Source organism: Mytilus galloprovincialis, chromosome 7 (genome assembly GCF_965363235.1).
Source record: "Mytilus galloprovincialis chromosome 7, xbMytGall1.hap1.1, whole genome shotgun sequence".
Taxonomy (NCBI): domain Eukaryota; kingdom Metazoa; phylum Mollusca; class Bivalvia; order Mytilida; family Mytilidae; genus Mytilus; species Mytilus galloprovincialis.
This window is the reverse complement of record NC_134844.1, coordinates 54,299,718-54,314,232: the sequence shown is the minus strand read 5'-3', so window position 1 is coordinate 54,314,232 and position 14,515 is coordinate 54,299,718. Positions and strand designations below refer to the sequence as shown.

The window sequence follows — 14,515 nt, the reverse complement described above, 5'->3', positions numbered from 1 at the left end:
TATACTGTCGCCATTTGCGGAACGACGAGACATGGTCAACCTTGGTACAAATATAATATAACGGTCATAATTCGATATTCCTTTTATTTGATTTCGAACAGGTATATGGAAAATTAAATGACAACTGTATCAAAATCAAAGCTATTGAAAGTCTTTAATTGACATCTTACATGTAAATAATGTAATTAACACAATTTTTCTACTATCCATATTAAATTTGTACTTACAGACTTATAAAAAAACATTTAAATATAGTAAAAAGAGAATGCCATTTTCCAATAAAAGACCAAAGGATTAGGACTAAACACCTTTAATGGTTACATCAATAAACCATCAAGATATCATGTAGCATACTTCAATGTTCATCTCGTTTTATTTGCAACATTTGCAACAATTGAAATTCCCCCCCCGTGTTATTTTCATCTGACTGTTATTAAAAAATAAATGCTATATATCATATGCATCGAAATGACATTCAATTTAGAAATTGTATTTCATGCACCAATACTATAATAAACTTTGAACAGCTTTATATATGAGTAATCCAATTCCTTATTGAATACAATTTTAGTACATGTATACAAAGTTATGATGGCATGCGACATCTTTCTAATATATTTAAATGAAATACTGTTTTTGGCAATAAAGATGAAATTTGAGAAAACTTTGTATTGTCAAATCTTAAAATCTGATTTGAATTCCAACAAATCAGATATGATGTATTTGTTCGTTTGGATAATAACACGTTAAAATGTATAAGAAACGACATGACATTTTACTAGGTGTTAAGATGAGAACAAAAAAAAGGAGACAAACACACACGACGCTTGTCGCCATTCATATGAAAACATTAAATACACGGGTTCCATAATTATCTTTTATTTTTTGTTATAAATAAATTATATGTACCTTTATTATGGCTTTGTAAAAAAGTATATATTTTTTCATTTTCCCTTCTTTAAAATTGTTCAATATCATTTTTAGCTCACCTGGCCCAATAGGACCAAGTGAGCTTTTCTCATCACTTGGCGTCTGTCGTCCTTCGTATGTCTTCGTCCGTCGTCCGTCTTCGTCCGCCGTCGCCGTCCGTTAACTTTTACAAAAATCTTCTCTGAAACTACTGGGCCAAAAAAAAACCTTGGCCTAAATCATCCTTAGGGTATCTTGTTTGAAAAATATATCCGATGACCCTACCCATCAACCAAGATGGCCTCCATTGCTAAAGATAGAACATTGGGGTAAAATGCAGTTTATGGCTTATATCTCTGAAACTAAAGCATTTAGAGCAAATCTGACATGGGGGTAAACATGTTCATCAGGTGAAGATTTATCTGTGCTGAAATTTTCAGACGCATCAGACCACCCTTTTGTTGGGTTTGCTGCCCATGAATTGGTAATTTAAGGAAATTTTGCAGTTTTTGGTTAGTATCTTGAACATTATAATAGATAGAGATAAACTGTAAACAGCAAAATTGTTCAGCAAAGTAAGAGCTACAAATAAGTCAAATGACCAAAATTGTCAATTGACTTCATAAGGAGTTATTGCCGTTAAAGTAAATTTTTCACAATTTTTTGTAATTTTTTGTAATCTTTTACAAAAATCTTCTCCTCTGAAACTGCTGGGCCATATTAATCCAAATTTGGCCTAAATCATCCTTAGGGTATCTAGTTTAAAAAATGTATCCGATGACCCTGCCCATAAACAGGCTAAATGATAAGCAATACAAGATCATCTAAACTGATTTTTGTTATGAATTCTATTCTTGTCTACAATGTTGGAGAGTGTCCGTTGTTGAATATGCACATAGACCAAGGTGAGTTATTTTTAAGGTCTGTAATAATAAAAAAAGTATGAAATACTACCGAATTCCAAGGTAAATTAAAAAAGTAAAGTCCATAAAAACTGAGAAAAATCAAACATAATCAACCAACGGAACGAGGTAAAAACTACTGCCTTATTCCTGAATAAGTACAGACATGTTCCGAAAAAAAAGGTTTAACCTGGTTTTAAAGCTAGCTGAAACTCAACTTAGAATGACAGTCATTTAAAGTTCCGTTATATTGACAAGTTTGGATGGACAACCAAAACACTTCGGTGTTGACATGAATATCAGTCATATGTTTTTTTTATGTAAATATACGGTTTTCAAAAGTATGAATTATTCGAAATAGTAAGGATTTTTCTATCCCAGGCATAGATTACCTTAGCCGTATTTGGCACAACTTTATGGAATTTTTGGTCCTCAATGACATTATGCTCTTCAACTTTATACTTGTTTGGCTTTTTAACTATTTTGATCTGAGCGTCACTGATGAGTCTCATGTTGACGAAACGCAAGTCTGACGTATTAAATTATAAGCCTGGTACCTTTGATAACTAGCATAACTCGTTTAAAAAAAAAATGATCGGCACTGATTTTCCAACTCATCAAAACATTGATGATATAAACTTAAAATATAACTTTCATAAAAATCTGGCAAGAGTTGTAAACAAAAGAGCGCTTCTAAGGTAATTTTTCGAATAATTATTTCTTTCAAGGGACATTATTTAAAAAATAATTGATCCGTACTGAGTTTCATAAAAATCTGACTAGAATTGTTCACATGAGAGCGTTAACAATGTAATACTCCATATAGTTAATGTTTCCAAGGGCATACCTCTTTTAAATAGAATTGATCATTACTGATTATTGGTATTTTCCAAGACATTACTGATATAAACCTATGATATACATTTCATAAAAATCTGGCAAGAATAGTACACCTGAGAGCGCTAACCGCTGAGACCGGACGGACGGACAGACTCACGGTATTTCAATGTCCCCAGCAACGCATTTCGCGGGGGACAATATATTACCTTATGGTTAAAAGTAAAACCCTTAAGGGTTAAAAAACACAATATACACAAGAAACAAACAATACAATACATAAAAGTCTTAAACAAGTCAAGTTAATATTATTAATATATACATATATAAGTGTATAGATAATGGACCTTATTTTCGCTATCCCATGAATTGATTTATATAGCCTACACTACTAGACAAAAATCCTTTAGGGAACGACCATTCAACTTCAAAAGGGGGGTCCTAAAAAAAAGTATTCTGATTCCCACATTGGTGCAAAAAAATATTCTGTTCAAGCAGAGGACAAAAAAAATATTCCGAGTCCAGATTTTCCACAAACCATATAGTTTTAAATTTTGTCATATAATTTGATAAATATTGTTGAAAAACTAAATAAAATTCAACCCCAAAAAAAAAAAACATAAACCCCTTTGAAGTTAAATGGTTGCTCCCTTATTGGAATCTAAAATAGTTGTAAGTTTAGAGTTTGAGTCAAGCTGGTTTAACTCATATGAAACTTAAAATTTAAAAAACATGTTGAACATGTTTTATATAATAATAAGAAGATGTGGTGTGAGTTCCAATGAGACAACTCTCGATCCAAATAACAATTTGTAAAAGTAAACCACTATTTACTTGAATGGCTAAGTTTGACTACAAAAGAAGTGAACGTAAAATAAAAAAAAAAGAACATTCTTTGTATTATCAAAATCTTCATAAATGTACCAATATTGAATTTCCAAACAATAATTCGACGAGATTTTTCCGTATGCATTGACCTTAACTACGAGACCTCTTGTTATAACTTCTTCGGCCTCCGCAAAGCGCAAGTGACAGGGGAAATAGTGATGAAAGAAGGTAAACAAAAGTGCTCTTGAAGGTAAATGGAAATGACAGATTCTTAAAAAAAAAATTTAATACAACAAATCATGTAACAACTTTTAAGGAATAGTTTAATTAACAAATGGGAACACATGGACAATATAAAAGTAAATGTCATGGCTCTTCTAATTCAGTTATCTCACACGATCTCCACGTGCTCCGTTTTTTTTTTATTGTTTATCAATGTCATGATCCGGTAAACTTCAGCAACTCACTTGAAGGTTAATTGGCTTGCGAACAATAATCATCAAATGAATTAATATTTGTCGATAATACGTTACATATGTCTAATAAATATTTAAAAAACGTGCACGCAAGACTTAGTATAATATATATATATATATATATATGCATGCATTGGTTCAATAATTTCGATAACATAAAAATTACAAACAAAACTTGTTTCATATGACTTTAAAATTAAGATAACTGGTTCTAACTGCATTTTTAAGGGGATTTCTAATATTACTGTAGATTATGCAATGATGGTAAAAGTTTTCGTCATTATCTAAATTTTTACAAACATTACACACTTTGTGTTCTCTTCGATTTTTTTTCACATATGATAGGTCGTATTACAATTCCCAAGTTATAGTCACTTACACAGAAATTGGATAAAAGTTGACGACTATTAATTGGTTTTAGATTGTGCAAGTAGTCCTTCAGTTTATTTTAATTTTTTAGTTTAATATAAAGGTAAAGTTTTGAACTGTTATCGATATTTAATAGTTTTTCATTAGTTAAAATCATACCTTTCTTTTCTTAACAATATGTTAAAAAGTCTTTTTAAGTGAATTTAATTTGTTTAAAAGGGTTCTCATAATCATCATATTCTTCTTCAGCCATATCAAATTCTTTTGAAATGTGCCTTGCAAAAGTGTGCATATTAAATATTCCATCTTGAGACGTAGACTTATTTACTTTGAAAGCTTTTTAACAAGAGGGTAAAACAATTATTAATACACTTATAACTTCTCGGTAAGTGGTTTTGTTGGACAATATGTAAAATGCTTCCTTTACACTTGATGGAAAAAAATGTAATTATTACAGATTTATATGTGATTATTTGAAATGACACTCAAACTAAGGTAAACTATATATGTGGACACTTTCTCTGTCATCGTTTAAAACGAGAAGATGTTTTCGTTCCCTATTGTAACATAAACCAAATGGATGTTTTATTCCATCGTCCTTTGTCAGAATGATTTTATGATTTTTCCCATCAGGGGATATTCTGAGAATATTGTCAGACCACCCTCCACCTACATAAACATTGCCTTTGTCATCTACATCGAGTCCATTAGGACTTCTGAAACCAGAAGGACTACAGAATGTACTTTCCTGTCCGTTAGGTGTTATACGGAATACCCTATTGTCGTCGCAACTGCCTATGATATAGTAAATGTTGCTATTATTGTCTATACAAAAGTTAGACACATTAATTTTTGTTGTTATACTACGTATTATATTACCACTAATATCAATCTGACTAATGGTGTTTCTATCATCAGATGTCCATATCTGATTATTACTACATTTCACTACATTGTAAGCATTTTGTTCATGCTTGATACAACTTCCTATGGTAAGTGTTGTAAGATCCAAAATCTGGAACCCATAATGATTTAAAGTAACTATGGCCTGGTTATTGTCGATCATAGCGACACCATATGGATAATATTTCAATTTTATCACATGTACCTCATTCCCCTCATATCTACACACTAAGACGTGTAGTGAGTTAAAGTGTGCCAACAAAAGTCTCTTTTCAGACACAAAACAACCGTCCAATATTTCAACCTTTGACCCAAAAACTGATGTTGGAAACGAATAAGTTCGTCGTATTTTGCCTTCCCCTTCTTCCATTGATATTTTAGGTACTTGTACATGTTGTACATGTTGTACATAGTGCTGTAATTCGGGTAAGTGCATTTGATTTTCTGTAAGGGAAATATTTCCCATTGACTTAGACTGGTATATATCAAATGGATCAAATTCTATTTTGTTTTGCTTACTCAGTTCGCAAATATTGGTTTCTTCTATACGTGTTTTATTATCCATTACTTTGATTGTCTGAAATAAAAGTACTTCATTACTGATGTTTTCTATCGATGACAATTCTTTTATCCATGTCTCCATAGACTCGTGTCTTCTCTGTGTTTTACGTTTCGTCTCATTCATTTTTTGTTTCGTAGTATTGTACTTTATATTCAAATCGTTTCTGGTTTCTTTTTCAATTGTATCTAGATGATGGTTGATCTGCTGTCTAGTGGTAGTAATCTGTTTGAGGATATCATCTCTTTGCCTGTCGAACACTTCTTCATCTTCAGTTTGACATTTCAACACTTCATGGAACATTTTCCTCAAGTGTTTCATTCTACACTTAAGATCTGCTAGGGCGGACCCACTATGAACGCCATTTGCTGCTCGATCTATAGAAATGATAGATTCACAGTTTTTATGAGTGACGGACATACATAGATAACAAATGACCGTATCATGTTGAGTACAGTAAAGAACGATCCTTTGGTCGGTATGAACATCGCAGTCTTTACTGATTTTCAGAATAGACGAACTAAGATTCTTGACCTGGTGAAGTGGTATAATTTTATGTGGCGGATTTAATCTTTTGTGTACCTTTGAACATACCCTACAAACTTCCTCTAAGCAGTCACTGCACCACGCTTCAGCCTCGTTTTCTTCGTCATCTCGTAAACATCCAGAACACAATTTTCTGTCTGTCATTCTAAGAAGTAAAGAAAAAATATTGACTTTATTTCGAATCGTTTTGCTGGTTGGAAGATAATGTGCAAACGGGTTTTCGAATTGAATTGTTATACAGTATGTCTTGTTTGGGCCATTTGAAAGGTTGTTATCCGGTATGGGATTTTCGTATGGGTAAAGGCCTTACGGTGACTTTAGTCGCTAACATCTACTTCATTTGGTCTCTGATTGATATTTGTCACATAAGCAATCATACCACATATATATTTTTTATTGATACATTTTTGCATGAATTCTAGTAATTTATTTCACCAGAGCTAGCGTCTTGAATTTAAGTAACTTCTTGATTTGGAATTCATTCTAAGTATAGACTGGCCGTTAACTTACTGAATTAAGCTTATAATTTAGTACCCAATCGTAGAAAACGGGGGTTCTTTAGTCTGAGAAAACTAACCGAAGAGCATTATTGTATACCTTTGCCGGGATAATTTAATTTAGACCAAAACAATTTAGAAATTTTATATTGAAACTGAATAATTTTATCAGTAGGAATTCGATTGGTCATGTTATTTAGAATTGATAGTCATAACAAAGGGTATGGCGTGTTGCTGACGACCACCCGAAGGATATGTTCGTATAAAATTGCTCCAGTTTGCCAAAAATGTTTTATTTGGAAAATTTATGGAAATATGGACAACAGTTGCAAAGTGACTTTGATTGGTTGTGCATCTTCAAAGCTCTGTTTAATATGTTAATCTATTATTCCTGTAATGAAACGTGTTCTACATACACAAATGCCTGTACCAAGTCAGGAATATGACATTGTTATCAATTCGTTTGATGTGTTTATTCATGTGTTTCTTTGTCTAATGTGTTCTATTTATTTGTATTGTAGTCCTGTAATGTTACAATCTAATTAAAAACCGATCTCTCATCGCTCCTGTTTCTGATATGTCGCGTGGGAGATCTAACGAAACCCGCTTTGAGGTCACATGTGAGTGAACTAAAAGTTATGAATTTATAAAGATATGCAAATGAGTTGACGACCTATTAATAAGCCAATCAAAAAAGTTTATGAATTATTTTGACTGACGATTTCGTTGTAAATAAAAGGAGTTACATCCCTTTGCTTTACGTTAAACTTCCAAGATCGTGGAAGACTCAATTTCATTGGTCGAAAAAAACACACCTACGAGGTCACTCACATGTGACCTCAAAGCGGGTTTCGTTAGATCTCCCACGCGACATATCAGAAACAGGAGCGATGAGAGATCGGTTTTTAATTAGATTGGTAATGTTATGTTGTCATTTTAATGTTATATTTAACATTGCCATTAAAGAGGGAGGTTTGGCATGCCACAAAACCAGGTTCAACCCACAATTTTTTCTTTAAAAATGTCCTGTACCAAGTCAGGAACAGGGCCATTTTTATATTATAGTTCGTTTCTGTGTGTGTTACATTTTAACGTTGTGTTTCCGTTGTGTCGTCCGTTTTTTCTTATATTTGAGTGTGAATTCACATTACTATAAGACGTGTCACGGTACTTTTCTATCCTAAATTCATGTATTTGGTTTTGATGTTATATTTGTTATTCTCATCGGATTTTGTCTAATGCTTAGTCCGTTTCTGTGTGTGTTACATTTTAATGTTGTGTCGTTGTTCTCCTCTTATATTTAATGCGTTTCCCTCAGTTTTAGTTTGTTACCCCGATTTTGTTTTTTGTCCATCGATTTACGAGTTTTGAACAGCGGTATACTACTGTTGCCTTTATTTGAGCTTTTGATTTTTCCATTTGATTAGAGACTTTCCGTTTTGAATTTTCCTCAGAGTTTAGTATTTTTGTAATTTTACTTTTTGCATCATCTGATAATATCTTACGACAAATAAGTTATAATTACTGTGGATTCATTTGTTTTTTGTTGGTACAAATTTTAGTGGATTAAGAAAAGCTTACATATTCGTTGATATTTAATTTCGTTGTTTTGCCAAAATCTACATACACGCCTATAGAAAAATTGTTATACGTTGAACATTAAATTTCGTGGTTCACCTGTACCTATGAAATCCACGAATATTGGTATCCAACAAAAAATAATGAGTCTACAGCATATGACGAAGCATCATAAAAAATCTCATAAGACAAACTGAATATTTTGTTCTGATAATTCAGATGTACAACATTTTATTTGTCGTTATATCGCAGCATGATAAGGTGCAAGCCGGGACTATTATACTAACGGGACTGGAAACTGATCGATCTGTTGATATTTCATTGCCCCGAGAGCGGATTATTGGGTTTTTTTTAGTGACAGCTTATTGGTACATGAATGTAAACAACAGATTTCTGGAAACAAGTTAGCATATAAAGAATACTGTTAAAATTGGTTGATTTGAAATAACAAAAAAAATATTATGCCACAATATTTAGCTGGCACTTATGGTAGAAGTATCGAATTGGAATAAAGAACGATAACTCTCTCTACATGATCAATCTAAAAAGTTTCGTCACTCTCGTTAAATCTCGTGCGATTAAAAAAAAAAAAAAAAATCGAAGTTGATCAGCTTAAGTTACTTTTAAAAATGTTTTTTTTTTTCCTCATATTTATTACATACATATTGTTTTCTTGCTTGGATCTAAATATAAAGTTAATTCTTCCAATAATGGAAACGAAATAATTGGCATTGGAATATCCCTCAGGACATTGTCAGGACATTAGTTAAACCTTTATATTTTTAATGGCTGCCCGATTATCTTTTAATCGCGATCTTGAAAAAACGGGACAGAATGGAACAAATTCGATGTTAAATACGACATGAATTTTTATTTGTTTACAAAATAAGAATTTAGAAATTTTAGTAACGTGTGTAGTTTATTTAAATTTTATTGTACCACGGAAATAACCGAAGTTTGGACAAAATTTTAAGCCCTGTTTCATCGTCTGCTTCATCTTTCCATTATCAGTGACAAATTTCCTAATAACCACAGGTACTTCATTTAAAAGACACATTATCATAATTAACGATAATGTAGTGTCAAAGTTCCGTCCAGCCATGGTAACACAGAAAAACTCTCTGCAAGCAATACATTACGGGAGAATATAGTATTATCCGGTGGCGGTGATCTGGTTGACCATGACTACTTATTTATCTGCTACATAAATCACCATATCAAGTTACAGTGATAATGAAGTTGGTTATACTGTTGAATGTGATCACGGTAATCCCTGTAGATCACAGACAAAAGCAGGTGAAATTCAAAATTTAACAAAAGTTTTATTTTTAAACAAAAAAATATATATTCAAATTCACAATCTTCTAATTCTATAGACTGTACTTCCTTTGACAAACTCTCAATAAATCTTGTCACATATCTACCTTATACAGTCCCAGGAGATAGAAACTGGTTTTTTTTTTTCACTCTTTAAGTTTTATCATGAAACAGCTGTAAAAGGAGACTTTAGTTTGAGTGATACATTTAGGTATATATATTGAATGCTCCAATATTGTCCAAATTGGATTTTATGGGAAGATGGAGTTATTTATGATAACGCATGATAATACCAAAACTTGTGATAGTATATACAGTGCATGTTACTTGGAAGTATGTGGGCTACATCATTTGAAATATAAGCTGCCAACACATTATTTGGATGCAATATAAATAAAGTTTGCCTCCCGAGTTGCCTGTATATTTTATGCGTCAGTTTAAACCTGGTCAAAACATTTTCACTCCACCGAATACTTTTATCAGGTGCATATTTCAACCTATTAAAGAAATAAACACTTAAGGCTATAACGTCACACTGTGACAGTACCCAATTTGCACCTAGCACAGCCTGATACAACCACAGATGAAAATTAAGCATATAAAAAATTATATCAAATGTTTTATGTCAGTTGATATCAAACGTATTTTAATTTTGGACCCTTCAAACTTTAATATTAATAATTATATGGACTAATTTGAAAACAGGTATGAGTGAGCCCGAACATTTCTATTCAGCAGCAGTCTCCAACTACATATCTCCTTAATAATATTTTTATATGATAGTCCCACAAAAATGTTGAAAATGTGTACATTTAATTTTTTTTCTAGATTCTCTCATGTCACAGATGTGAAAGTTGCACCTTTTTGGTCACTATTTATATGTTGCGTCTAAATATGAATTGTAACACTTTATAGTGACTGACCAGGTCAAACAAAAACAAGAAATATGCAGAAATAGTAGACTACATGTACTTGGAACAGCACCAGCCATGCCAGACTATGTATGAATAAAAACTCAGATCGGAATAATATGGACGATATGTTAGTTATATGTCCTTGTGAATATTAAGGAAGCCATCAATAATTCTGCAGAAAACGCAATTCTATCAGGTTTATCGTACATTTTCTGTTCAAATTTTCACACAATCAGTGAATCGTTCAAAAGGGCTAAACTCACTTTTTATTACTGAAAGTTTCAAACAATGACAAGTGCTTCATACAATTGCATGTCTGTGAGAAAAAAAATCATTTGCAATTTTGTGAATTAAAGTGAAGGAGGACCCTTTTGTGGTGCACTCCGCATCATGTCAATTGCGAACTGACCCAATATATTTTCTTTATCATGACCAGTCCAGGGATACTGACGTCGACATTATCAAGGAGTTCACATCAAAAGAAAAATGCACAAATTACTGATAAAATAATGTACACAACCTGTTTCGTGTGTATCTCTTGTCATATCAGTATTTGTTGCAAAAAATTATGGAAACAAATGTTTCCACAAAAGGGGGGGGGGCTAGGACCTCCACCCCTAAATCCGAATCTGAGTTCAATTATTGTTCCCTAAACACTTTCCGTCTGAACTGATGATTTTAGACAAAAACTACTAATATATGTAGGTCATTCGTCCAGAACAAGCATGAAATATTTGCCACTGGACTTTAAGCAACCAATAATCAATCTATGTATAGGACATAGTCTTGGTATAAAGCTAGCATTTAAGGTAGCGCCTTCTTCATATTAAATTAATTAGTTTAAATGCAAAAAAATGTATATTGTTTACGAAAAATTATTAAAGTAGTCAATATATTAGTGTTGAAAATAAAACAGATATAACCGAAATACCGGCGCTTTAATTGACCGCAAAGAAAACAACGTGTCGAAGGTTAACAGATCATAATTAATACTGATTAAAAAAAATTAGTTTGCAATAAAAACAATGTTGACAATTTAGTTCATTATTATTTCATATAGCAAAAGTTACCCGGATATCATAAAAATATAGCCACATTGTTTTGAACTTCGTCTTTAATTTTTTATACCAAAAAATTTCAATATGGCTGTGAACGGTCCTACTTTTGTTAAAAAATAGGCAAATCCAAACTATAAGGTTGCCTATAAATATGATTTTAGAACAAACCGAACTCGAGTATCTCTTTTCAATCAACAGTTATAAGACTTTAAAGAAATATATACTTTTATCCACATCGTCCCCACGCTATTATCAGTCCTGAAAATTTCAATCATTTTTATGTTATTTTTTACACTTGAGACGGGATTTGGTGATTAATAACAACTGTCAACGATCGAAATATCTTTTATCATTATAGTTACCATGTTTATATTAAGAATTATCATTTCGAATAACTATATTAATTTATAATCCTGGTACCTTAAGCTTTGATAACTGTTTACACCACTGGGTCGATGCCACTGCTGGTTGACGTTTCGTCCCCGATGGAATCACCAGGCCAGTAGTCAGCACTTCGGTGTTGACATGAATATCAATTATATGGTAATTGTTTTATAAATATCCTGTTTACAAAATTTGAATTTTTAAAAAAACTAAGGATTTTCTTATCCCGGGAATAGATTACCTTAGCCGTATTTGGCACAACTTTTTGGAATTTTGGGTCCTCAATGCTCTTCAACTTTGTACTTGCATGGCTTTATAACTATTTTGTACCGAGCGTCCCTGATGAGTCTTATGTAGACAAAACGTGCGACTGGCGCATTAAATTATAATCCTGGTACGTACCTTTGATAACTATATAAAATGTAAAAAAAAAAATACCGAATAACGCTGTCTCTGTTAAAACAATATGGCGTATCGATAATTACATGAACTAGCGCAGGTAAAGTCTCGTTCTAACGACCGTAATGTTGAATTTTATTACACTGATTGGTGTAACGGTTTCCAGCCCCGTTAGTATAATAGTCCCATGTACAAGATGCAAGATATAGTTAATATTTGAAAAGCAGTAACTTGGAAGAGGAAACACTTATATATATATCTGGTATATTTTAAAATATGAAATATTTCTTACGTTGACTTATATTCTTTCACATATTAGTGCGATTGTCCTTCTGTGTTGACGTGTATCTTGTACTTCTTTAATCTAAAAAAAAAATAGAGAATCGCATATTTATCAGTAAATTAACTAAATACTATAAAGAGCCTATTTTGCTCACCTAGGTCTATTTGCATCATTATCAATTGTCGTTCTTGAACATTGTGGACTATAAAATAATCCAGGATAATCTCTTTTTTTATGATTTTGTATTGTTGATTTTGTTTTTTCTGTTTACAATTTCTTGTTATCTTCTATAAGTTTTGCCCAAACCATAGAAATAGAGTCATTAAAGAGCCATAATTCCTATCAATAGTCTACTTACTATTCCGACAAAATTTAACTTGATAATAATGGTATTTGTGATAATCTTTATTCATTGAAGTGTCATTCTTTTTTTTTAATAATTTAATTTTGGATGTAAAAGAGGGACGAAAGATACCAAAGGGACAGTCAAACTCATAAATCTAAAACAAACTGACAACGCTATGGCTAAAAATGAAAAAGACAAACAGACAAACAATAGTACACATGACACAACATAGAAAACTAAAGATAAACAAAACGAACCCCACCAAAAACTAGGGGTGATCTCAGGTGCTCCGGAACGCGTCTTCTGATTGGCTGACATTATTTTGTTATCAGCCCATAGACATAATTTAGTCACGTGATCGTAACGTCATCAACGTTTTTTCATGGAATTTAGAATTAAATTATAAGAAATGACTGTTATAGTTTTTTTTTGTCTATTCGAAATAACATAAAAAATGTGGTGCACATTGTTAAATAACCCGCTACGCGCGGTATTTAGTGTGCACCATTTTTTTTTATGTTATTTCTTCATAGACAGAAAAAAATATTACAGTCATTCCTTAAATGTTTTTAAAATGTTTAATAAAATAGGCAAAATCACCAAAAAATGGTAAAAATATCATTAAGGAGCAAGACCGTCAAAAAGGAGTAGATATACGATTACATTTATTTAAAATTCTTTTTTAGATCTTATCGTGTTGGTAATTTTGCTACTTAATTGTCTATTGATCTAGTATAATTTTAACCATGATGGGCAATCGCACTTAAACTTGGTGAAAATCTGCATCAAAGAGCAATTATACCATTTAGGGGTCGACGAACGATTAGGGTCTCAAATTAAATTGAAGATCTGGTTTTGCTACTAATTGTCATTAAAGGACAATAAGGATTCATGACGATGGCGGTCATTATACTTATTCAAAGATGGACAATACATCAATATCATAATTTCGAACTTATCCAAGCCTGATTTTCTATTTTTAAAGCAGTTTTTAAGATAATATACTAAACTGGCATTGTATTCATATGTTCTCAGTTTAGCTATGTCGGTCACGTTGGTTGATCCGCGGGGCGTCGGATACAAACAGATACCGTAATGTTGATTTTTGTCAATTTTAAATTGTCTAGTAAGTATGTGTTTTAGATGTGACGATTTTTGTGAAAATCAACGGACGACGACGACTGACGAGGATCATGCTGTAAATATCATTTAATGTATCCTTACCGTCGTAGTTTAACCCAAATTACAAAATGGCGGACGAGGACGTTATTTCTTACTTACCGAATCTACAATTGTCACGGGTAGTTTAACACAAATGTTTAAGTATAGTTTCAGAAAACCGATATCAAATCATTTCACCAACTCAAGAATTTAAATCAGATAACATCTGTGATACAAATTTAGAAATCG

The 14,515-nt window shown here is 32.1% G+C and overlaps 1 long non-coding RNA gene across 1 annotated transcript; it reads right to left on the bottom strand.

Annotated features, from left to right (window-relative positions):
• Nucleotides 1–3,780: 3,780 nt before the first annotated feature.
• LOC143083295 (uncharacterized) lies at nt 3,781–12,841 on the bottom strand. Its single transcript, XR_012980619.1, has 2 exons — nt 12,769–12,841; nt 3,781–6,474 (listed from the first exon to the last, which is right to left on the bottom strand). It is a non-coding gene; the product is annotated as an uncharacterized LOC143083295 (long non-coding RNA).
• Between the last annotated feature and the right edge of the window lie 1,674 nt (nt 12,842–14,515).